Genomic DNA, 23,426 nt, shown 5'->3' with positions numbered 1-23,426 from the left:
AGGAAAGAGAAAAGAATGAGATCTAGGAGGCTTAGCTAAGTGAAGCTATTGCAGAATCAAATAGCTTATACTTGCTTTCCTTCCATCACATCACCATCCCACATGTACAAAAATACATTTATACTCATTTTCAATTTGTATTATGGCCAAATTCCCTTTTTTTAATTTAAGGAGAAAAGAGAATAGATATGAATCTTTCTCTCCAAATTCAGTTTCACTGCCAATATAGGAAAATGTTGAAAAATAAGGAAAACATCACATGGCTTCTTGTTGCTTCAGAGTCTGCCAGAATTTGAAACCGCAAATTAAGGCTTGTTATTCACCACAAAATTAATAGCTATTATTGCACAGTACTCCCTCCCTCCTGGCCTTAAAATCACCTTTCAGTGCTTTCACTCTTAATGAAATATAAACATTCTAGAGAAGAAAAGAGGCAGTTTTCTATTTTCCATCGCATTCAGATGCAAAACAAAAAAATAAGAAGAAAAGGAAAAAGGATAACACTTGGAGTGTACCAAAGATTTTAACATTCAGTCTATTTGAAGGAAAATCCAAGTTGCTCTCAAAAGCAGAGATTCAGATCTAGTATAATAAAACTATGATTATCTATAAGACAATAGCTCTGATAGTGGGGCTATTGGGGGGGGCAGGGATAGCAAGGAGCACTTTATTCCAGGCTAGATTAAGGGATAGGCACAGTTCATTTGTCAAAGGACTGAAAATTAAGCCCCAATTCAGTCTGATTTTATCGTAGCCTCTTTCAAATTGCATCTGTTTTCTCAGTAGCAACAGAAGTTTATTACAATACTAAGCATAGTCTGCCACTGTTATTCATTTATACCACAAATATCCAACACTGTGCTGGTGGTGAAAATACAAATACTCCTATACAAACATACATAAGCATACATACACACACACATATATATATACATGTGTATAAATATCTATACACATACATAAATGCATATTATATATATGTTATAGACTATGATTTCAATGTGCACTATTTATATTTTTTAAAAGCCACCAAAGTTCTAATCTGATGCTCATTTAATCATGGCATGAAGGCCATTGGAAATAAAGCTTTATTGGAGGAGGAGGAGAGGAGGAGAAGGAAAAGAAAGGAAGAAAGAAAGGAAGGAAGGAAGGAAGGAAGGAAGGAAAGAAGGAGGAAGGAAGGAAGGAAGGAAGGAAAGAAAGAAAGAAAGAAAGAAAGAAAGAAAGAAAGAAAGAAAGAAAGAAAGAAAGAAAGAAAGAAAGAAAGAAAGAAAGAAAGAAAGAAAGAAAGAAGGGAGGGAGGGAGAAAGAGGAGGGGGAAGGGGAAATAGAAGGGGGAAGGGAAAGAGAAGGAAGAAGGAGGAGGGAGGAAGAAGAGAAAGAGGAAGAGGAAGGAGGATCATTTTCTTTTTTGTTTCCCTTGGGTTATGAATCAAGCAGTGGTATCGATGGGTCAAAGAATATTTATACATAGTTTAGTAACTTTAGGGGCACAGTTCCAAATAATTTTCCAGAATGGTTAGACCAATTCATAGATTGATCAATAGTGCATCAATGTATGTGTATCCTGTAGCCCTTCCCACATTTGTCACTTTTCCTTTTTAATAACATTGCAATTTAATGGCTATGAGGTGGAACCCAATTTTCATTTCTTTAATTATTAGTGATTTGGAACATTTTTTCATATGGCTATATAGAATTTTATTTTCTTACCTTGAGAAGCTTGTTCATGGGGAATGATCCTTATTCTTACAAATTTGAACGAGTTTTCATTGTGTGTGTGTGTGTGTGTGTGTGTGTGTATGTGTATACATACATATATATATATATATATATATATATATATATATATATATATATAAAATCTTAAAATGAGACTTTTATCAGAGAATATTGCTACAAAGAAGCCCACTACCACTTAACTGTTTCCCTTCTAATATTAGCTCCATTTGGACTTATTTCTGTAAAAACTATGATTTTATACATTTTCCTACATCCTATTCTCTTGTACTTTTTCCTGTCTTTGCTTCCCACTTCCTCTTTAGATAGAAAGAGGGTTATAGAACAGAGGTGTGCTCAGTACCAATGCTCTATACTTGACAGTGGAAGTGCCCTGCCTCTCCCCAATCCTAGGAGTTCAATCTTTCTATTTTTTTTCCTCCCTCCCTCCTGTCTTTTTCTCTTTTTTTTTCTTCTTTCTTTCCCCCATTTCGTGATCCTTCACCTGAATTTAGGGTTTAATTTGCTTGAGACCAAAACCTCCCCAGATCTACCCTCCCTCTTAATCCCACCCCCTTTCTTTACTTCCTCCTGTCACCCTGTTGAGTCGAATGTATTTCTACACCAAACTGCGAGAGTTCTATCCTCTTTCGACCAATTCCAGTGAAAGTGAGGTTCAAATGATGTCCAGTTCCACTCTCTTTCCCAGCCCTTCTTTTAGGAGACAGCTAGGTGGCACAATAAGGTCAGGAAGACCCAGAGTTTAAATCTGGTCTCAGACATTTACTAGCTTTGTTACCTTGGGCAAGTAACTTAAACGTGTTTGCCTTAGTTTCCTCAACTGTCAAATGGGGGAAAATAATAGCAATTACCTCACAGCACTGTTGTAAGAATCAAATGAGATGATATTTGTAAAATGCTTAGCACAGTGCATGGCGTGTGATAAGTACTACATAAATGCTTATTCCTTTCCCTTTTAAGAGCATTAAAATATTACAAAATTCATTTTCTGTCCCTCTATCTTATATGACTCACTCTATGAATACTGATGACATTATGGTTCCCTGGGAATGCTTCTATCATTACCCCTCCCATTTGGAATGCAAATACTTCATCTCAATAAAGCCTTTTTCCTATTTCTCATTTATACATTTAATTTTTTATATTTCTTTACTTCTGTGTTTGTATTTCATAGTTTCTACTTCACATCAGTGATTTCATCAGGGATATTTGGAAATACTCCATTGCATTGAGGTTCATTTTTCCCCTGTAAAATTTTAATCAGTTTTGAGGGTAAGTTATTCTTGGTTGTAAGCTTGTGCCTTTTGAAGGATTATATTCCATGCTTTCTGCTCTTTTTATACAGATGCTATAAAATCTTATGTGATCTTGACCATAGTTGCTTGGTAAGTGAACTCTTCTTTTCTGGATGCTTGTGCCTGGAAGTCCCAAATTTTGGCTGCAATATTCCTGGGAGTTTTTGTTTTGAGGTTTCTTTCAGCAGATGACCAACTAGTTATTGGTAGTTTTTACTTTGTCCTCTTTTCAAAAAGATCTGGGCAGTTTACTTTCATGATTTCTTAAAATATAATATCCAGGCTCTTTTTAAAAATCATGGTTTTCAAGTAATAAGTGATTCTTAAATTATTTCTCCTTGATATGTTTTCTGGTCAGTTGTCTTTGATAAGAGATACTTTACATTTTCTTCTTTTTTTCAAGCTTTCTCAACCTTTCCGTATTTCTTGTTGTTATTTCTTGTTGTCATGGAGTCATTAGCTTCTGTTTCATCTATTCTAATTATCAGTTAATCTGTCGTTTAGGTAAGGTTCTGTACCTAAGTTTCTTCTCTATAGCTTTTACTCTTTTTCAATTCTTTCCTCTACCACTCTCATTTCATTTCCAAAATCAACTTTATCAACATAACTCTTGCATCCTATCTTCTAGGAATTCTAATTGATTTTGTGGGCAAATTGTATTTTTTTTATTGTGGTTGTCTTGGGGTTATATTCCTCTTCTGGATTTATGTCTTGAGCATGTTTGTTTGTTTACTCACTCTTGAAATGGTTTGTTCTAAGCAACCCTGCATGGCTGGCCTAACTGGAAGTGCGGGGGGCTAAGTCTGTAATACTTGTCAGAGAATCCTGGCCTAGTCCTGGAGCTGACTCTGTGATCAAATCTAAGCCTTCCCATGTTGAAGTCCCAGCTCCCCTGAGAATCTTCATGCTGCTGGCTTGGTCCAGGATTGAGTCAAAAATAAGTTGTGCAAAAATAAATCTCAGTGCTCTGGTTCCAAACCAGTCTCCTATTCCATAGTTCCTCTCTTGTTCACTTGACTATAGATTAATATTGTGATCTTAGGCTGGACAGATAACCCACTAAAATGTCTACTTTGATTTCCAATCACTACTCAGTTTTGCATTCTTATTATCATATTTCTGGAGCAGTTGTCGAGGAGTTATACTATACTGCCATCTTGGTTCAGTTTCATATCATAGATTATGTTGCTGAATTCAATTGATGACTAGATGTAGAAAACTAAGGGAGAATACAAGAGGAATACAATATGACTTCTACCCTGCACACTCAAGGAGAATTGGGACTATACTCTTCTTCATGTCTTCTATAGTAATTTGCACACACACACACACATACACACAACCACGCATACACCCTACTTTGGCTTGGTCACAAAACAGTGGGCTCTTCACCTTGGGAACAGAATGCTCTGGCTCTCTCCCTCTCTGAGTCAGGCCTACTATATATCCCTTTCATGGTTCTAGGGTACCTGAAGAGTGGAGATTTTTTTTCTCTAGTACCATTGGGCTTAAGTCCTATCAGTTATGCTATTCCATGTTCGTTGTAAGGGAGCCAGTGACCAAGGTGCTGGTTTCACTTAATTACTTAACATAAATTTTATTTTTTATTTTATTTTTTAAATAATGGAATAAAACAAACATTTCTATAACATAGTATAATAAAAAAGATGATTGCATATGAAACTGCAAACCTATTATGTATAACTTGCTATGCCTTTTAAATATATAATAGTTATCATGTATATTTCTTTTTTCCTTTTTTTCCTCCCTCCCCCCCCTCCCCCACAATAAGATATTTACTTCCAAGGTATGACAAAAGCAAATTACAAACATCTCTGCTAGTACCTCCAGGGCATATTTTCCCCTATGCTGACTCAGTCTTAGGGAAAGTAGTCTCAGAGGTAGTAGATTCAAAACTTAGCTCAGTTCCTAGATAGCATGAGTCCCACCAAGTTCACGTCTATATGTGGCATGTCTGCCAGATGAATCCTAGTCTCAGCTTCTTCTAGACTAGATCTAGAAGGCCACCTTTACTTCTCAGAACACTAATGCTGGGCTTGCTACAATGCCCAGCCTTGAAATTAAGCTCTAAAATTCTGGGGTTCTTTGTGACAACCTTTAGAACTTATTAAGTTTTGAGACTCTATTCTCTCCACCCAGAATGGAAAAGAACAAATGAAAAGGTCCATGACCAATGTCCTGCTTCTTGGAGGGTGGGGGGCACATACTTCAGAGGGAAGAAGGCCCTAAGACGTCTCTCCTTACAGAATGGTTTCTAATCAGATAGCATGAGTGTAGGAGTCACTGAAGGAAGCAAATGAAAAGAATGAGGCAAAAAGGAAGTAGATGAAGCTGATGGGCCCTTTTGAATCCTACCGGAGCAAATCAAAGAGCCTTCTCTTCAGTGTATGATTAGGCAACTGGAGTCAGTTTTAGAATGTCTACTCATGGGGGTGGCTAGGTAGTGCAGTGGATAGAGCACCGGCCCTGGATTCAGGAGAACCTGAGTTCAAATCCGGCCTCAGACACATAACACTTACTAGCAGTGTGACCTTGGGCAAGTCACTTAACCCCATTGCCCAGCCAAAAAAAAAAAAAAGAGTGTCTACTCATCTCAGTCTCTCCAAGGCACTTCTCTCCAAGTGGAGAGACTGCAGTAACCAAGCAAGATGAAAGAGTCTGTACAATTATTAGACTTCCACTCACTGGGATGAAGGTAGATCTGTTTAACATGTCAGGGGAAGGGGCAATATTTTCAGGAAATTATTTTTTAGGAGAGCATTACAGGAAATTTCTGACAGTTCTCTATACAAATTTGACAGTCTATTTCCCTAGTATTTTTATGTGGAAAGCTTAAAAAATAATAATAAAGCCTTCGAGAGACACCTGAGTTTAATATGTCCTTAAAGTGGGAAAAATAATTGTCACTGTGATCAAGGCCACAAAAACCCAAAGGAAAAAATCTTGGTCCCTTTTTCCTAAACCGCTTCCTGCCTGCTAAGTGTTAAATCTCTGAAAGAGACTCAGTCACTTAGCAATAAAATATTTCTCATACGTGTCACCACCAGAAGCAACTCAAAGCCTGCCATTACCTTGACTTTTCAATTCGACAGAGATTCATGAATATCTCTGACCCGTTAAAGACACACGGGCACTCTATGTACTTGTACTCAGTGGGTCTCCACAGGTCATGCTATTATTCTCATTCTTGCCTCACAGGAGTGGCCCTTTTTAACTGTGCCTTTCAGTGTTCCATTTACTGGGGAAATTGAGCTTCTCCTGGATCCCTTGATTGAAAGGGTATTTTTAAGAGGATTAGTGCTGATAGACAAGAAAGCAAAAATAATTTTCTTAAGGGGCAAAAGTCCTAGGTTCCCTCTCCAAATGAAACTTTGCCTTGACAGAAAAAGAATGCCTAACTTTCCTTCATTTCTTCTTTTCTTTCTTTTTTCCATCTCTCTGTCTTTCCTTACTTCTTTCCTTTCTTCTTTCCCTTCTTTCTTTCTTCCTTTTTCTTTCCTCTCTCCCTTCTCTCTCTATCTTCTCTTCTCTCTTCTCCTCTCTCTCTCTCTCTCTCTGTCCGTCTGTCTCTCTCCTTTTTTTTTCCTTTCTTCCATCCGCCAGGCACTGTGCTAAGAACTTTTCAAATATTATCTCATAGCTTTGAACCAGGCAGCTTTATTGATTTGCCATCATGTGAAAAATAAAAATTTCCATGTCAAACCTGACTTCAAAATCTGAAAACAGGATGGGTTTTTTTTCTTACCACACACAAAGAATGGTAATAGGGGACAGTAGAAATAATTCTTGATTTAGAGTGAGAGGACTTGGGTTCAAATCACAGCTATATCACTTAACACCAAATGACCTTGGGCAAGTAGTAGTAGTAGTAGTAGTAGTAGTAGTAGTAGTAGTAGTAGTAGTAGAAGAAGAAGAAGTAGCATTAGTAGTAGTAGTAACTAGAATTTAAGGTTAGCAAAGTGCTTCACAAATACTATTTCATTTTATCTTCAGCCCTCAAAGCTAGGTATTATTTTTCCCATTTTACAGATGACGAAACTGAGGTTATATGACTTGCCCAATGTCACACTGCTAGTTAGTGACAAAGGCTGGGTTTGAATTCCTGACTCCACCCCTCTATCCACTTTATTACCTAGCTGGCTCTCTTATCTTCTTTGGGCCTCAGTTTCCTCATCTGTGAAATGGGGGCAGTAGTGTTTCCCCCAGTTAACTAGTTAGAAAATTCAAAAAAAGAAAAAAATATACAAAAAAAAAGAAAAGGAAAAAGATGGGAAAGGAAGGGAAAAGGAAAGGAGAAGGGGAAAGGAATAGAAAATGAAAGAGAATAAAGGAAGCACCCTTTAATATTTACTCCCATGATTCACTTTGTATAACTTTTGGCCACGGAGTGGAGCCAGTAGTATAGATATACATTACAATGTGCTACTCAATAGCACAGAGGCAACTAGAATTATGGCTACCAAAAAATGAATCATTCCCAACTATGATCAAAAACATAGCAAAATTCAAGCATGAAGCCCAGAGAAGAAATGATTTTTCTCTTCCTTCTGTGATGACTAGATGACTTTTAAGGTCCTTTTCATCTCTAAATCTATGATCCTATATCCTTAGAATGCTATGACAAGACTGAGAAAAGATATCAGGGCATATACCTGTGAAACTACCAAAAAAGTTTAAGCTGTAGAAGTGATTCTGTATTCTTGGTAAATTGAAGGCTATGACAAAGTGGCCTACTGAGAGTAGTTAATCTGGAGTGAGTTCTCCTTAGTTATAGCTCATTTCTTCCTCAATCTCTAAGTATTCAGTGCTGCTCAGGTCCAAACCAAGGAGAATTAACTCATTGGCACAACACTTACAGGACTCTACATGGTTGCATTAACAGAATCAATCGCATTTTTGTTTTTAACTTGGCAATTCAAATCAGAGGGTGGTGCATAGTTAAGTAAAGCATGTTTACATTTGGCTTTTTAAAATGAAAGAAATGAAAGGCAAAGGTGGTATAGCGGATGAAGAACTAATCTGGGTGGTATAGAGTAGGCACAAAACTGACCTCAGGGTCCAGAAGACCTGGGTTCAAGTCCTGACACATACTGTTTATATGTTCCTTGGCATGTCACTTAACCTCTAAGGGATGTAGGCTCTGAAACTACAGATTTGACAATAAGTGCCCAACTGCATTAGTAGAGGGAGTTTTCTTAGTATGAGTACCCCCTAACAATGGAATTATAGATACAATCCGAAAAATGACAATAAAGACACACTCAGGCTTTTAGAGGATAAAAGATAGATGCCTTGAGAAATTGGTAATCTCCCTTTACCTGCAGCATAGACACCTCCAAGCAAGAATTGGATATGCCCCTTGTCAACATTTCTGCCTCTCCCCTGACCTATACAAAAACAAGTGTCAACCCAGGTAGATAACGAGGTTTCATCCCATTCTGGATAAGTGAATAGTACAGTTCCTATAACCCACTCATGGCTGTTATGCATTCTAGCAAGGGCACATAGCAACAGCAGAGGAATTGTGGTCTTAGGATGTGCCTACTTATCAACTAAAGATCGTAGGATTATAGATTTAAAACAGGAAGGGACCCCCGAGGCTAATCTCACCCCACATTTTGAGATGAGGAAATGGAAACCCTGGGATGTTAAATGGTTTGTCCACAGTCATATAAGTAGTAAGTGTCAAATACAATCAATAGTCAATAAACATTTATTCAGTCTCCTATGTGCCAGGCACTCTGCTAATTGCTGGGGATACAAATACAAAAAAGAAAAATGTTCTGCCCTCAAAGAGCTTGCAATCTAATGGGGGAAAACAACACACAAAAGGAAAAAGGGGAAGAGGAGGTACCCAATTGGGGTAGGGGACAGGGCAGAAAAGTTTGAAAAGACCCAAAGTAGTAGCCAGGTGAGAAAAAAGACATCTATCCTGAACCTCCTTCTTAAATTCCCTAGGTGGTAAATAAAACCTCACATCTGTTCCTGTCTCCCTCACAGGCAAGTTGTGAATTCAGTGGCAAATTGTTTCTATGTCACAGTTCTAGGTTATAGGCACAGCAGGATCATAAGATGTTGAAGTGATTACCCATGAATCAACAATTAACATTTTCTGTATTCAGACAAGCAATGTCTGGTACAGGTGTTCTTAACCTGGGGTACATGAACCAATAGATTTCAGGGGATCCATGAATTTGAATAGGAAAAAATTACATCTTTATTTCAATGTAATTGCTTTCCTTTGCAATTCTATTTTATTTTATGTATTTAAATACATTATTCTGGGAAGGGAATCATAGGCTTCACCAGGCTGCCAAAGAGATCAATGACTAAAAAAAAAAAGGGTTAAGAACCTGTGTCCTAGAGGAAAGGTCAATGTCTCCTACAATTCTCAGGCAAGATGTAGTGTTTCCCCCAGTTAACTAGTTAGAAAATTCAAAAAAAGAAAAAAATATACAAAAAAAAAGAAAAGGAAAAAGATGGGAAAGGAAGGGAAAAGGAAAGGAGAAGGGGAAAGGAATAGAAAATGAAAGAGAATAAAGGAAGCACCCTTTAATATTTACTCCCATGATTCACTTTGTATAACTTTTGGCCACAGAGTGGAGCCAGTAGTATAGATATACATTACAATGTGCTACTCAATAGCACAGAGGCAACTAGAATTATGGCTACCAAAAAATGAATCATTCCCAACTATGATCAAAAACATAGCAAAATTCAAGCATGAAGCCCAGAGAAGAAATGATTTTTCTCTTCCTTCTGTGATTCAATAATGAGGTTTCAATCCATTCCTCAGCTGAACAAGTCAAAATGGTATCATTTAGGACCCAAAGTTTCATTATAAGCTTTCACATTTTCAAAAAAGGTCCAAAGTGAAAGCTTTGCTGTGGCCTAGAGAATAACATTTCTTTTCATCCATGGGAACTTTAAATAGATGCTTTAAAAGACATCTTTCTGCAAAATTGTTTTTTTTTTTGTTGCTTCCCTGAACTGTGAACAGCTTTTGTTTTCTTTTGCTTTGTTTTCCTCTTGGCCATATTTTCTATTGGTTTATTGAGAAAGGAAAAAAAAAAACCTGAAGCCCAGGACTATAGGATTCTGTTGGAAGGTTTTTTAGGGATTTTTTAAAAGGATTTTTCCAATGATTTCTCCAAGCTGAAGTTTTTTCCACATTAAAGTGGAAAAATGAAACTCTAATCATTTCCATAGGGGCATAAAGTAAATCCTGTGATACTACTAAAAGGAATTCAAATAACATTGTCTGAAGAAAGAGGAGGCTGTGTGGGTCTACATGATTGCAAGAAAATTGTATTGTACTAAAAAGAGTTAGTCAGATTCCCTGCAGCTCTTCTCTATGATTGAGCTATTGGTAGGGAACCAGAAACAGCATTCTGAGTCAAGGGTGTCCTTGATGAATTGGACTAAAATGGTTTTTCAGTCCATATCGAATTTACCCACAGTATATAGACATAATCTTGATCCCAGTAAACAAAGGACACAATGATTTTCTCTGTTCTCACCAAAGAAGAAATACCAAAGGATTACTGAGTTATATATCCTAACTAAAAAGATTATGTGATTTTAGGACCAATCATTCAGAAAGATTGTAGAATCCTGAAGCATTAAAAATGCAATAGAAAACAATTTTCCTGGAGTATTGCAATAATTATGGGAGAAAAGAGGATGGATGCACCATATGTCTTCTCAAGGTGATTTAAAAAAAACAATATTCCATAATTAATCATGAAATCACAGATTTAAAGCTAAAAGAGTCATTTAGTCCATCCCTATCATTTTATAGCTAGGGAAATTGAGGACTCAGACGGTTAATAAACTTATTCAAGGTCCTATAGTTTATAGTAGACCTGGATTTAGAACCCAGGTCCTCTGACTCTAAATCTAACTTACCAAATTATTGGTAGAGGTAGTCTGTAATCAGAAAATTGAGGCCATCAAAATCTCACCCAGAATTTTCTAATGGAGGAAATTAATTAACATTAGAAAATCAGGGTTTAAGTGACGTGCCTCTTTTTCTAACATGATAACGCACATCACAAAAGCTCTTGAATTAAGTTCAGGATTAGCACCTACAAAAATCATTTCATCTACATCTGTGTTAAGTATAAGTTAGAAAAATGACCATTCAAATGATTTTTGTGTGTAGCTTTACAATTGGGACAGCTAGCAAAGTTTCAGCATTAATACCAATTTCATTGAGACAGCATCTAATGAATGACCTGTTGTTGAATGGTAAATTGGCCAAGTAGCTCTGCTTTGTGCAGATTGTGTCAGTCTGCTACAGATCTAAGATATAATATTAACCAGGGAGGGGATAAACGCATTATGAATGATGAGCAAAGAAACCCTTTCACCTATAAAATGGACACACAGTAGAGTGTTGATGGACACTGACACCGTTCTCACAATGATAACTGGTAATGACACAAAGCATTAAATTTTGCAAAGCACTTTCCATAAGTTCTCTCATCCGAGTATCACAATAGTCTTGGAAGTGCATCATACAAGTATTATTATCTTCCTCATTTTACAGATGAAGAAACTGAAAACCATAGAGTATAAACAGCTTGCCCATCGTCCCACAAGGAATAAGTGTCAGAGGCAGGATTTGAACCTAGATCTTTCTGCCTTCACACTCAGCTATTTTCCCACTACTAGACCACAAATGAAGCAAAGAAAGATAAAAGAATGTTGGTGCAATTCTCACTCACTTTCCCATTCTCACACATAGTGTCCAATATAAACAGGTCCTACTTTCTTCAAAGAAATGTACGGTCTGATCACAAATACAAAAACCATCCTTTTATGCCACTGACATTGCTTTCTTACATAGTTTCTTCATATATCTGTGGTTCTTTCACACTTCTTTAGTGAACTTTATCGCTGTGATAACTACTTTCTGTTGTTCAATTGTTTCAGTTGCATGTGACTCTTCATGACCCCATTTCGGGTTTTCTTGGCAAAGGTACACGAAGCCTTCCCTTGTCCTCCAAATTAGAAGTGATCTGGCTTGAGATGAGTCTCTTTGTCCAAGCTCTTCATTAGGAAAGGCCCATCTCTCATAATATTATAATATTCATTATAATATTTCATTAATTGTTAACCAAGCAGAGTTGATTTCTACCTGTCAGGGACAGCACCAATGCTTTGCCACATGAAAGGAGCCTAATGGCATTCAAAACCTCTCCTTCAGTTGGAATGTCAGCTAGGGAGGGAGGGGTAAACTGATCAGCGGCTTCAGCATTAATTGATGAGGGTCTGTTGAGAACGCTACAGAAGTGTTCAGCCCATCTCTCTAAGATCATGTCCTTATCACTAATCAAAGTGGCACCATCAGCACTGAGTAGTTGAGGTGTACCGCAGGTCCTTGGCCCATAAATAGCCTTCAGGGCATCATAAAAGCATTTTGGATTGTTACTATCAGCATAAAACTGAATTTCGTCTGCCTTCTTACTGAGCCAAGAATCCTGCATCTCTCTAAGCTTTGCTTGTAGTTTTGTACTTTTGATGGAATTAAATGCTGCCTTATGAGAGATGGGTGAATTATCCTGCTGGTAAACCCTGTGGAGTTCTCATTTTTCATTTAGCAACTTCTGATTTTCCCCATCATTTTAGTCAAACCAGTCTTGATGTTTGCGAGTGTTTTGACTCAGATGAGCAAGTGCAGTATTGTACACCAAATCTCTGAAAGCTGCAAACCCCCTTTACGAAGGAATTTAAAAATTCAAGAGGCCTCAGGTGTGGCTTTTGATTTCCAAGAGAACCGCTGACCTCAATTTATTATCTGTTAACCTAATTAATAAATTGATCGTTAATTACCCAGAAACTATGTCTCTTAAGCTTTTCATTCATCTCAGAAGTTATTCTTTCCTCCTTCCTTAAATTTCATAGGCCACTTTATGAACTTAGAATCATAGCATAAAAGGCTTCTGGCTAGAAGGAACCTTAGAAGTCATCCAGTCTGTCCTCTTCATTTTATAGAGGAGAAACTTGAGGCCTAGGTGTTAAGTGACTTGTTCAAGATTCACACAGGTAGTAAAAGGCAGAATTGGAATTTGAATCCAGGGCTTCTGGTTATAAATCCAATTCTCTTGCCACTACATCACACTGTTTCTTACTTAATCATATTCTAACTTGTGACTTTCACATACATAGGCTAAAATGAAGTCTAAAACGTATAGCACATAGGCTAAAACAAATGGCAGACTAGGAGCACAGAAAAGATGTCATTGAAGAAATGTATGCCCAAAAGAAGAAGGGAGCTAGTCATGTTGTGAAAGCAAGAAACAACAACTGGATAGCATATGTACTCTGGTCTTTTTCTTTTTCTGGGTAGGTGGTGGGGTTAAGTGACGTACTCAAGGTCATACAGCTAGTAAGTGTTATATATCTGAGGCCGGATTTGAACTCAGGTCCTCCTGAATCCAGAGCCAGTGCTTTATCCACTGCACCACCTAGCTGCCCTGGTACCCATTTAATGTCAAGGGACATAAAGGAATACTATAGCAGACCCCTATAGAAGATTGATAGGAAAATGTGAACAAGAGATGTACAGGATAAGAAGAGGAAGATGAGATGCAACAGATATCATTGGGGGATGAGAAAGGAAGTAAAGAAGAAGAAAGGGATGGAGGGAAGGAAGGAGGAAGGAAGAAAGAATGGAAGGAAAGAAATATGTATTTATATATAGATAGATATATATACATAGATACATATATATTTATATATATTGAAATATATGTCTATATACATAGAGAGAGAGATCTTATCCAGAGATGTGTATATCTTATATGTATTGTTCTGTCCCATGAATGAACATAAAACAATAAAAATATATGTATGTGTGTATATGTATGCATGTGTGTATGTATTATTCTATCTCATGATGGAAAATAAACTCTTTAAGGGCAGGGACTATTTGATTTTTGTGTGTATGTCCTCAGCACCTGGCACCTAGTGTCTAATAGACATTTAATAAATGCTTGTTGATGGAATGATTGATCTTTGTAGATCCCAGAAGGCAGACAGACAGATAGACAGACAGACATATAGATAGATAAACATACACATATACATATGTGTGTATATGTATATGCAAAATGTATATAAAATCAAGGCAAGTAACTGTAAGAGGAGGCTGGAGAATTACAAAAGGATATGTCAAATCCAAAATATAAGCTAGTAATGAGAAAAATGATTAATTAATTCTTTTCTTATGAAACGTTTAAAAATGCATGAGGTACACACTTGGGGGCTCTCATTACCCTTGAAGTGCTGAAGCCAATCAACCCCCAAAAGCCAGACCCTCTCAGAACTCTGTGAAGTTCCCCATCCATTACTCCCCATACATGGCAGGCAGAAATGACTCAAAAAGAGCTCTGTGAAGTGCTTCGCACATTCAACCCATTCAGTTTTCAGAAGTAGCTTAAGTGTGGTCCCCACTGGCAGCAGCTGAATGGTAGTAACAGAGAAGTGCTCAGCAGCAAGCTGAGCCTCCACGTGAGGGAGGCACGGGGGCTCACATATGATATAGAGAGCGTGGATACACAGTTTTTCCATATATTGGTAACAGAATAGCTTCTCACTTTGCAAATGCTAGTAGTAATTCCCACAAAAAAAGAACAAAGCCTAAAGTATCACTGATTGTTGTATTCAAGGCTCCCTTAGGAGCAAAAGTTGTAACACTCCTCCTTTGGAATAAGACAAAGCCAAAGGACATCTTCCAGGATGCTCTCTCCAAATTGGAAAGACTTGTTTTTGTATGACCACTGCATGGAAATAAATGGCTGCTGAAACCCTATCCCACTCTTACCCAACCCTGACACTGTTGGCACCATTGCAATAAAATAAAATAAAAATTACTTACCACTTTCATAGAATCCAGTTCGGTAAAAGAGGTAAAGAAACTATGAAAATCATGAAGAGCTTAGGGCTCCTTTGGCAGACTTCCAGGCAAGGCTGGCTTTCTCCCAAAATATCTTTTTCCACATTACCTGAACTTTTTTCTCTTCACTGTGTTACACTGACTAAAATTCTACCATATATGCTTTTTGAGTCTGTGTTCCCCTGATAAGGTCTTTAAGAACTCAAGGTCCTCTTTACACGTTAGATAAGGCAACTCCGATGGAGTAATGCTCTGTATCAGCAAATTCTGTCAATGAGTTGATAACAGGATCATGGGTGAACAGAAAATCTAAGACCATCTAATCTAATGCCATCATTTTACTGATGGGAAAACTGAGGTCCAGGGAGCTTGTGACTTACCCCTGGACACACCCAGGTGGTAAGCATTAGAGGGGAGATTTGAACTCAGGTGCCCTGAGTTCTGACCCAGTACTCGCTCCACTGTAGCATGCCATATCTAAATAAAACACATTAGTATTCATTAGTCCTGATGATTCTTTCATCAGGAAGCCCAGAAGCCATTCCCTTCACTCAGCCCACGTGTAGGTCTATAGTTCTGCATCTCCAGGGGTCAGGTTACTTCAGAAACTAACTCATGTCCAATGTACCTGGGCTATCTCAGATCTGATTTCCTCACATAGCAAGGATCTTTGCACTGTGTTATATATCTGGAACTCAGAGGGTATGGAGATTCAGGCAAACTCAATCAAGTACACTCTGCAACAAGGCAATCATTCCAATTAAAGCTGGAAATGAGAGAGCAAGGCACTTAAAAGGTCATTAAATGGAAATTATAGGTTATGTAGGACAACCTAATTTTATGGGAAAGTGGCCCGAGGTTTCTTCTGCTAGTTAGTACACAGCCAATCTCAATGAACTGATCGGTTATCAGTTATGAAGCACCTGCCACATTCTAGGCACTGTGCCAAGTGCTAGAGATACAAAGGAAAAGTGAAACAGTCCCTGCCCTCAGGGAGCTTGCATTCTAACCAAGTCCATTTATAAAGGTATATAGCATTAATATAAAATGCATATCAGGTAATTTGTAGGCAGGCAGGGTACCAGCAACTGGTGGAACCAGGGAAGGTTAAATGTAGAAGATGGCACTTGAGTTAAGTTTTGAAAGAAACCAAAGATTCCAAAGTATGAGGAGGGACCAGTGCCTTTGCAATGACTGTTCATGGAGAAGGAAGATGGGGTATCATATATAAGAAAGAGCAAGCAGGCCAGCATGGCCTATTATGTATTGCCCACTGTCCAATGGTTAGTAGCCAAACTTAAGCTTCATCTTGGGTCTTTTAATCATACCACTCATCTTCTGACTTCTTCTTACTCCAAAATCCCACCCTACACCCCCCCACACACATATCAGAGTGGGCTATCACAGACAACAGGATTCTAAAGGTCCTTTAACTATATTTACATCAGGCATACACTTTCACAGAAAAAAAAATTCATTTCACAATGTTCAAGGTTCAAAATTCTGGGGCAGCTAAGTGGCTTAGTGTCCAGAAAGCCAGGCCTGCAGTCAGAAGGACCTGAGTTCAAATCCAGCCTCAGACACTTACTAGCTATATGAGCCTGGGCAAGGCACTTAACTCTGCCTCCAAAAAAAAAAAATCTAAAATCACCTGTAATGTCATTTAATTTCTGAACCCAGCAACTTAAGAAAGAATTGGTGTATATCTATATAGCAATATTAATATCTATATGTATATTGTGTGTATATATACACACACATATACATATACACACATGAGTGAAGGTAGTTTTCTGATCTTTAAACTAGAGTGAGTTAGGTCCAGATTATGATCACCAACAAGTGAATTCCACCATTTTGTCTATTCTTTCAGTGCTAGGAGGAAAATTCAATATTATTTATACATATTTTGCCTATAACTAATGAGATTGTTTCTAACTTATGTGCTATAAAAAAGTGGCATTTGCTTTTAATTGGGAAGTCTATTATAGGAACAGACAAGTAAAACAAATTGTTCATAAAAATGTAGACAGAGGAATTGAGGGGTGCTAATGCACATGTCATTATTGTTTAGAGACTCACTTAATGTCTTCCTTGAGACATTTTAGATTCAGCCCTCATTTTATGTTTAAATTAGATAAAAATACATACAAGAAACAGAGTTCATTTATGGTTTCTTTTCTAGTAACCAACACAGATGATGTGAGTTTGATTTGCTAAAGCAAACCTTTCATGGTAGTTTTCCACGTTGCTCACATACCTTTAGGAAAATAATTTTGGAACCAAATACTATTTCAAATGTCAGGAGACTTCTAAAGACTGATGCCTTGCAAAACCTTTTAAAAGTTGGCTACCCATCTGGCTAAGTGTGACAGTCACATGGCTGGCAAAACTTCCAAATATGGTAGTACTTTTAACATTGTCTCACAAAAAATAAGATCCATAGAAATCATTTTTGTATATGGGAAATTTCACAAAGGCCAAGAAGATCTCCTTTTCTGGGCATTTTTCCTCAGTGATAGAGAGATGAAGAAAGGGTCTCAGAGCCATCTTCTTAGAGAAAATCCAAATTAATTCAATGTAGGACCAATTCTCCTTAGCTCTTTGAAATCTAGTTAACTCAGGCAAGTCCTCCAACTTCTTCATATCACCCCAGAGAGGGCATTCTGTTCTCCCATGAACATAAGAATAATATAGATTTCCCCTGTGTTATTGCATCAGACTCTGACCCAAAGTGAGACAAGTGCCAGGCCACCCAATAAATGCATTCTAGACAGAGTCCCTCTAGCTAGTCCTTTATGAGACTCCTTGTTGCAAATCACACAGTGATAGAAAGAAAGGTGTCAAAGTATGTATAGCTGTGCTTTTTGTGTTAAAAACTGGAAACAAAGTGGGTGCCCATTGATTGACTGGGGTCTGACTAAACAAATTATGGACCATAATGAAATAATGATGAAATGGCATTGTGTCTTAGGGACTGAAGGGATTGAGAATGTGAATAATTCAGATAAACATGGGGGAAAACTAGAGGCAGTGCAATATAGGAGAGACTACTGACTTGGAATGAGATCTTAGTTCAAATCCCACCTCAGACACTCTGTGATCTGGACTAGTCACTTAACCTCTCTCAGCCTCAGTTTCCTCAACTGTAAAATAATTGAATTAGGTCTGATGACTTCTAAGGTCCTTTCAGGATCCAAATCTATAATCTTATGATTTATATGAACTGGTGCAAAGTAGGAGAACAGCTTACAATAATGCAAATGAAGACAACAGTAAAAAGTAACAGAATTCAGATAAAATACAGTAACCAATGCTGATTCTCAATGACTGATCTTAAAGCACATTTCCTTCCACTCTGTTAAAAAATAGTAAGCTATAAGTGCTGTGCTGTATGCATGGTTACTTCCAGCCTATCCATGCACCTGTGCCCTTGTATCCCTAGGGTGTCTCAACTGCTCCAGCCTAGGCCATTGACAATTGCTAATTTCTGGATATAGATTTCCCCAAAGAATATTCAAGAGTATTTTAAATGCTGTCTTGTTCTGTGTCAGTGTCTCTGCAGCACAGTTGCTCTGGTTATCAGTTCTAGGTCACTAACAAATGCTATTTCCAAGGAAATATGTCCATTTTTAAAAGATAAAGGACCAGATAAATTAAGCAGTAATCCCAGATCATCTAGCAAATGAGTGGCAGACCTAGGGGAAGAAACGTAAAAATAAATCAAAGGACTGGGATAAATACCCACCAATGTTCTTTTGCCCTCTAGCCACAAAGGCAGGTCCAGTCCTAAATCTATAAAATCAGATCTGCTCTATTGGAGAGCTCAGAGGTCTATTTCTAGGTCCAGGGAAATAATATTTGATGCAGTAATTTGGTTCTTTGTCTCACACTCCCCCAGCATGCTTCAAGAATTGTGATCCCTTTATCACACTGAAAGAATATATATATATATATATATATATATATATATATATATATATATATATATATATATATTTGCAGTGGTGGGCTCATTAATGCTAGTCCTCTAATCTACTCAATTCCTAAGCTACTTCTATTAACTTACAATGTTTGTATGTGCATGTGTTTCTTTACTCTTTACTTTTAACATCTGTATACATTATACATCTTCACCTTGACCTATCCCCTTGGGTCTATTTTCTGGAGTCTTTTGAAAACTATTGTTCACTAATAAAAAATCACATTCTTTGGAAGAACTTAGGCCTAAGATCACAAATCCAATTTATGAAATCACTCAGCAGCAACTGGAAAATGTTTGCAATGAGTTGGAAAATCGGATTAAATGATGAATCATGGAAGATGGGTCTTATCTTAAAGCTTAGAAATTTGAACTGTATGATATTAAAACATTAGAAATTATATTTCTATATGCCATTTATAGTTTGCTTCTATCCCTGAGTATTACAGTTTACAGTTTTGCAAGGACTTTATAAGTATTCTGGTTATATAGCCAGATCAGAACTGATTATGTGTGGTAATGAAGGTTAGAGAGCATGAATAACTGAAATTCACTGATACTCTGCTTCATTACAGCCATTGATGTTAACCATCTCTATTCCAGGTCTTTTAGAACTGCTTAAAAGTACTTTAACACAATTCACAGACATGCTATTATTGTCTTCTCCTTTATCCTATGGAGAGCCTATCTAAAAGGTAGACAGGATGGAAAAGGAAATAAATATGGTTATCCTCAAATTACATTTTCTGCATGCATGTTTGAATAGAGTAACATAAAATGTTAACGTGGAAAATACTTGTTAGTTCACAGCTAAAGAGTAGTTGATTTGCCTGTAAATATAGATTTCAGAAGGCAAATAAATGATATAACAGTGATTTGAAAGGAAAGCAGTGATCACTAGAAATCAGTATGCATTCAGTAACAAGTCTTGCCACACTAACCTCATTTCCTTTTTTGCCTGCTTTAATAGACTTATTTGTAGGTCAAGGAAACAGGTAGAGCATACCTAGATTTCAGTGAAGCATTTGATAAGGCCTGTCATGGTATTTAGTGTAAGATGTAAAAATGTGGACCCGGTGATAATCAAGTTAGGTTGCTTTATAACTAATTAAATGATATCACCCAAAGGTTATTAAATAATGGATTTCTATACATCAAGAAGGAGGTCTCTAAATTAGAATCACAAGAATTCTGTCCTAGGTCCCGTTCTTTTTGACATTTTTATTAATAATTTAGATAGAAACTGGGGAGAAGTTCATAAAATTATAGTTAGTTCAAGGACGAGAAGGGTATTTAATCTGTTGGAGTCATTTCAACAAACATTTGTTAAGCACGTGCTAAAGACAAAGCACTGGGTGAGATTCTGGGAATACAAAGAATGAAAAAAAGAAAAAAACTGAAAAAAATGAAATGGTCTCTGCCCTCAAAGAGTTTATATTCTACTGAGGAAAATGCCACATACACAAATGACAAAGTATGAAGTAAATTAAAGTAGAGAGAGACCATTAACAACTAAGGAACATCATGGAAGTTTTTATAGAAGAGGAGACATCTGAGGTGTGCCTTAAAGTAAGATTAGATTCTGTGAGGTGAGGATAAGAGGACATTCATTGCAGATATGGCAGACAGCTCATGCAAATGTGCAGAGGACTGAGATAGTAAAGTATTGGGGAAGGAGTTAATAGTAATCAAGTTTGGCAGGAATATATCAGGCATGAAAGATTGTGGTAAGAAGTTTGCAGACAGAGCATCAGGCTACCTAAGTTTGGAGAATCTCATCACTAGATTTGCCCTTCTCCATTCCTATTTCATCTCTCCCAATCTCTAAGATCCTTCAAGGTTAACCAGCAATAGTTCATCAGTCTGACAGTTTTAATATTCCATGAAGCTCTTCAAAGAGGGCAAGCTATATGTTGCCTGAATGAACATCTCCTCACTTTTTCTTGGATTTCCAGTCACTACCATTTTTGTTCATGTTCAGTTCGAAAGGTATTCTTTAAAGTTGAATTCAGCCACTTCTATGTCATCCATTATCCCATACACCTCAGGAAGGAGTGTGAACCCTTCTTAGGTCCTTTAGTTTTCTTCAACAGAACTTAAACACCCTATTGATTGTCCTTGGTACTGATTTTTAGCTTGAATTCATTCTGGTTTTTAGTGCTTTTAGTACCACTCTCAGAAAGAAGAAAATTTCATTCATTAAGTTCACTCAACAAATTTTTATGGAGCAACTACCTCACACAAGGTGCTGAGCAGGAGCAGACAAGTTCTGTACTGGAAAGTAATAAAGGAAATACTTCTACTTATGATATTTTTAATTGAGATTTTTCACTGATTAACCTGATTAGCTCAAATTAATGAGGCTTAATTATATCCAATTTTTAAACTTTGTTCTAAATTCCACTTATCATACATAACTCCAAAGTATTGTGAACTTACATTTGATATAATAGGCCAAGAAATTTCTCTGATTTCCTTTCCCCTTTACTTTCCTGTCCCCTTTCCTTTCCTTTTTCCTTTCCTCCGAAAGTCTTGCTTATGACCTCTCCTTCATACATACTACCTTCTCTTACCTAAAAGATGCTACCCCTCTACTCACCCCTGTGACTTTTCCAGAAACCTCCATGTAGTCTCTCACTGATTAATCCCTACCTGTGACATCAGAGATAGGAACTAGTCAGAAATACCTGAACAAGAACCTGCCTCTTTCCTACAAAACCCAAGGTCATTGCCTTGGTCATGAAGGTGTCCTGGTATGAAGGAAGTGGGATCCCAGCTGTCTCACACATTGACTAGGAGGGACAAAAGGCTGATGAAGCTATATGTGTCAAATTTTTGCAAAACCACAACTGATACCCTTTCTTCTACATCCATGGCTGGAAGTCCAGCACACCCAAGATTTAACCAGCTTCTTAGTTATATCACTTCCATGTTGCTGCTTTCCATAACTTGGTCTTACCCTCAGGTGTTTCATTTTAGACCTTTGACCACTGTGGGAATTAAAACATAACAAAGGCCTACTGCCTTAGAGATGACTGAATTATTTTTAAATCTTCAGTCCAAAAATGTGTTATAATTGCTAATTTTGAGGGGCTGACCACCTCTGACAAACCTCCTTGTAAAAATCTTTGGCCTTGCTAGGATTCTGCCTTTTCATCACACTCACATTGTGTCAAATGCAGTACACGCTGTTACCAAGAAGGGCTTCTTTCTATTGTCTCTGGCACCTGGTCACCCACAAACTTTCTCCTTCTCTCAACATATAAATCCTGCCCTGCCAACCGTCTTGCAGAAATAGCTGGCGTTACAGATACATACTGGACTTTAGTTCATATTGCATAGAGGAAGGAGCAATTAGGTCTCCTTTGAGAAGATAAGAGGGAAATGTCTGCTTCCATATTTAAAAAAATCTTACTGACCATCCTGGGATCCAAAGGCTGAATTCAAGGCTCAGGAGCATCAATGTGATTTATGATGCTCCCTGGGAGTACTCAAAGTTCATAAAGCAAAGAATGGATTGTAATCATCCGTGCCTTGCTATTTCTTCATTTGTTACATATATAAAGGGGAAAACATTTTTCATTCAGTCAGTAATACAACTATAATTCAATATGAGTTATTAACATACAAAGTGGTATTCTTTTAACTGTTTCAGCATGTGCTGAATAAGACAATCATATTTATCAAGTTATGGGAGTTGATTCATTTCATATTTTAACTTATCTATTAAGATAGCAGTAGAGGCAATTTAAAAGTTCATTTTTAAAGAACTTGCTTAGTAGACTAACAAGAAATACTAACTAGCTCCCTGCTGCTTGATTTGGCTGTGGGTAGCGAAAACACTTGCTCTCTCTGTGTTACCAGATTATTTATAAGGATTTCAGTAATGAATACCCAGCTTGATGCTTTATTTCTATGTCATAGCCTTTTCAAAAAGACTAGCAGTGTCCCGCCTCTCCATTCCATTCTCCACATACCTACACCTATCTCACACACACACACACACACCACACACACACACACACACACACATCACTCCACAAATAAACCCAACTTGATGCTTTATTTCTATTAAGCCACCCTATTCAAAGGAATAACATTACCCTCCTTTACATTCTCCTCTCCCCCCAACATACAAACACACAAATAAAAATTTATTTCTCCATTTTAGGACACATTGGAGCAGGGAGGAAACATAGCACACTCATGCATGAAAGGCTTTGAAAGTTTCGCATTGAAGGATGAAGGGAGAGTGTAGAATATTGAAGAAAAAAAATTTTCTACTTCCATGCTTTTCAGCTGTGTCCAACTCTTTGTGACCCCAATTGGGGTTTTCTCGGCAAAGATACTGGAGTGGTTGCTATTTCCTTCTCCAGCTCATCTTACATCTGAGGAAACTGAGGCAAAGAGTTAAATGACTTGTTTAGGGTCACATAGATGGGAACTGTCTGAGGCCAGACTTGAACTCAGATCTTCCCAGTGCTCT

General features: G+C 37.4%; 1 protein-coding gene across 1 annotated transcript in view; it reads right to left on the bottom strand.

The window, feature by feature from the left end:
- CCDC141 (coiled-coil domain containing 141) overlaps positions 1-23,426 on the bottom strand; it is a 272,693-nt gene that overhangs the window by 156,122 nt on the left and 93,145 nt on the right.

Source organism: Phascolarctos cinereus, unplaced genomic scaffold (genome assembly GCF_003287225.1).
Source record: "Phascolarctos cinereus isolate Bilbo 61053 unplaced genomic scaffold, phaCin_HiC Scaffold_726;HRSCAF=1367, whole genome shotgun sequence".
Taxonomy (NCBI): Eukaryota; Metazoa; Chordata; class Mammalia; order Diprotodontia; family Phascolarctidae; genus Phascolarctos; species Phascolarctos cinereus.
Note: the sequence above shows the minus strand (reverse complement) of the source record. Positions and strands in the feature narration are given on the sequence as shown.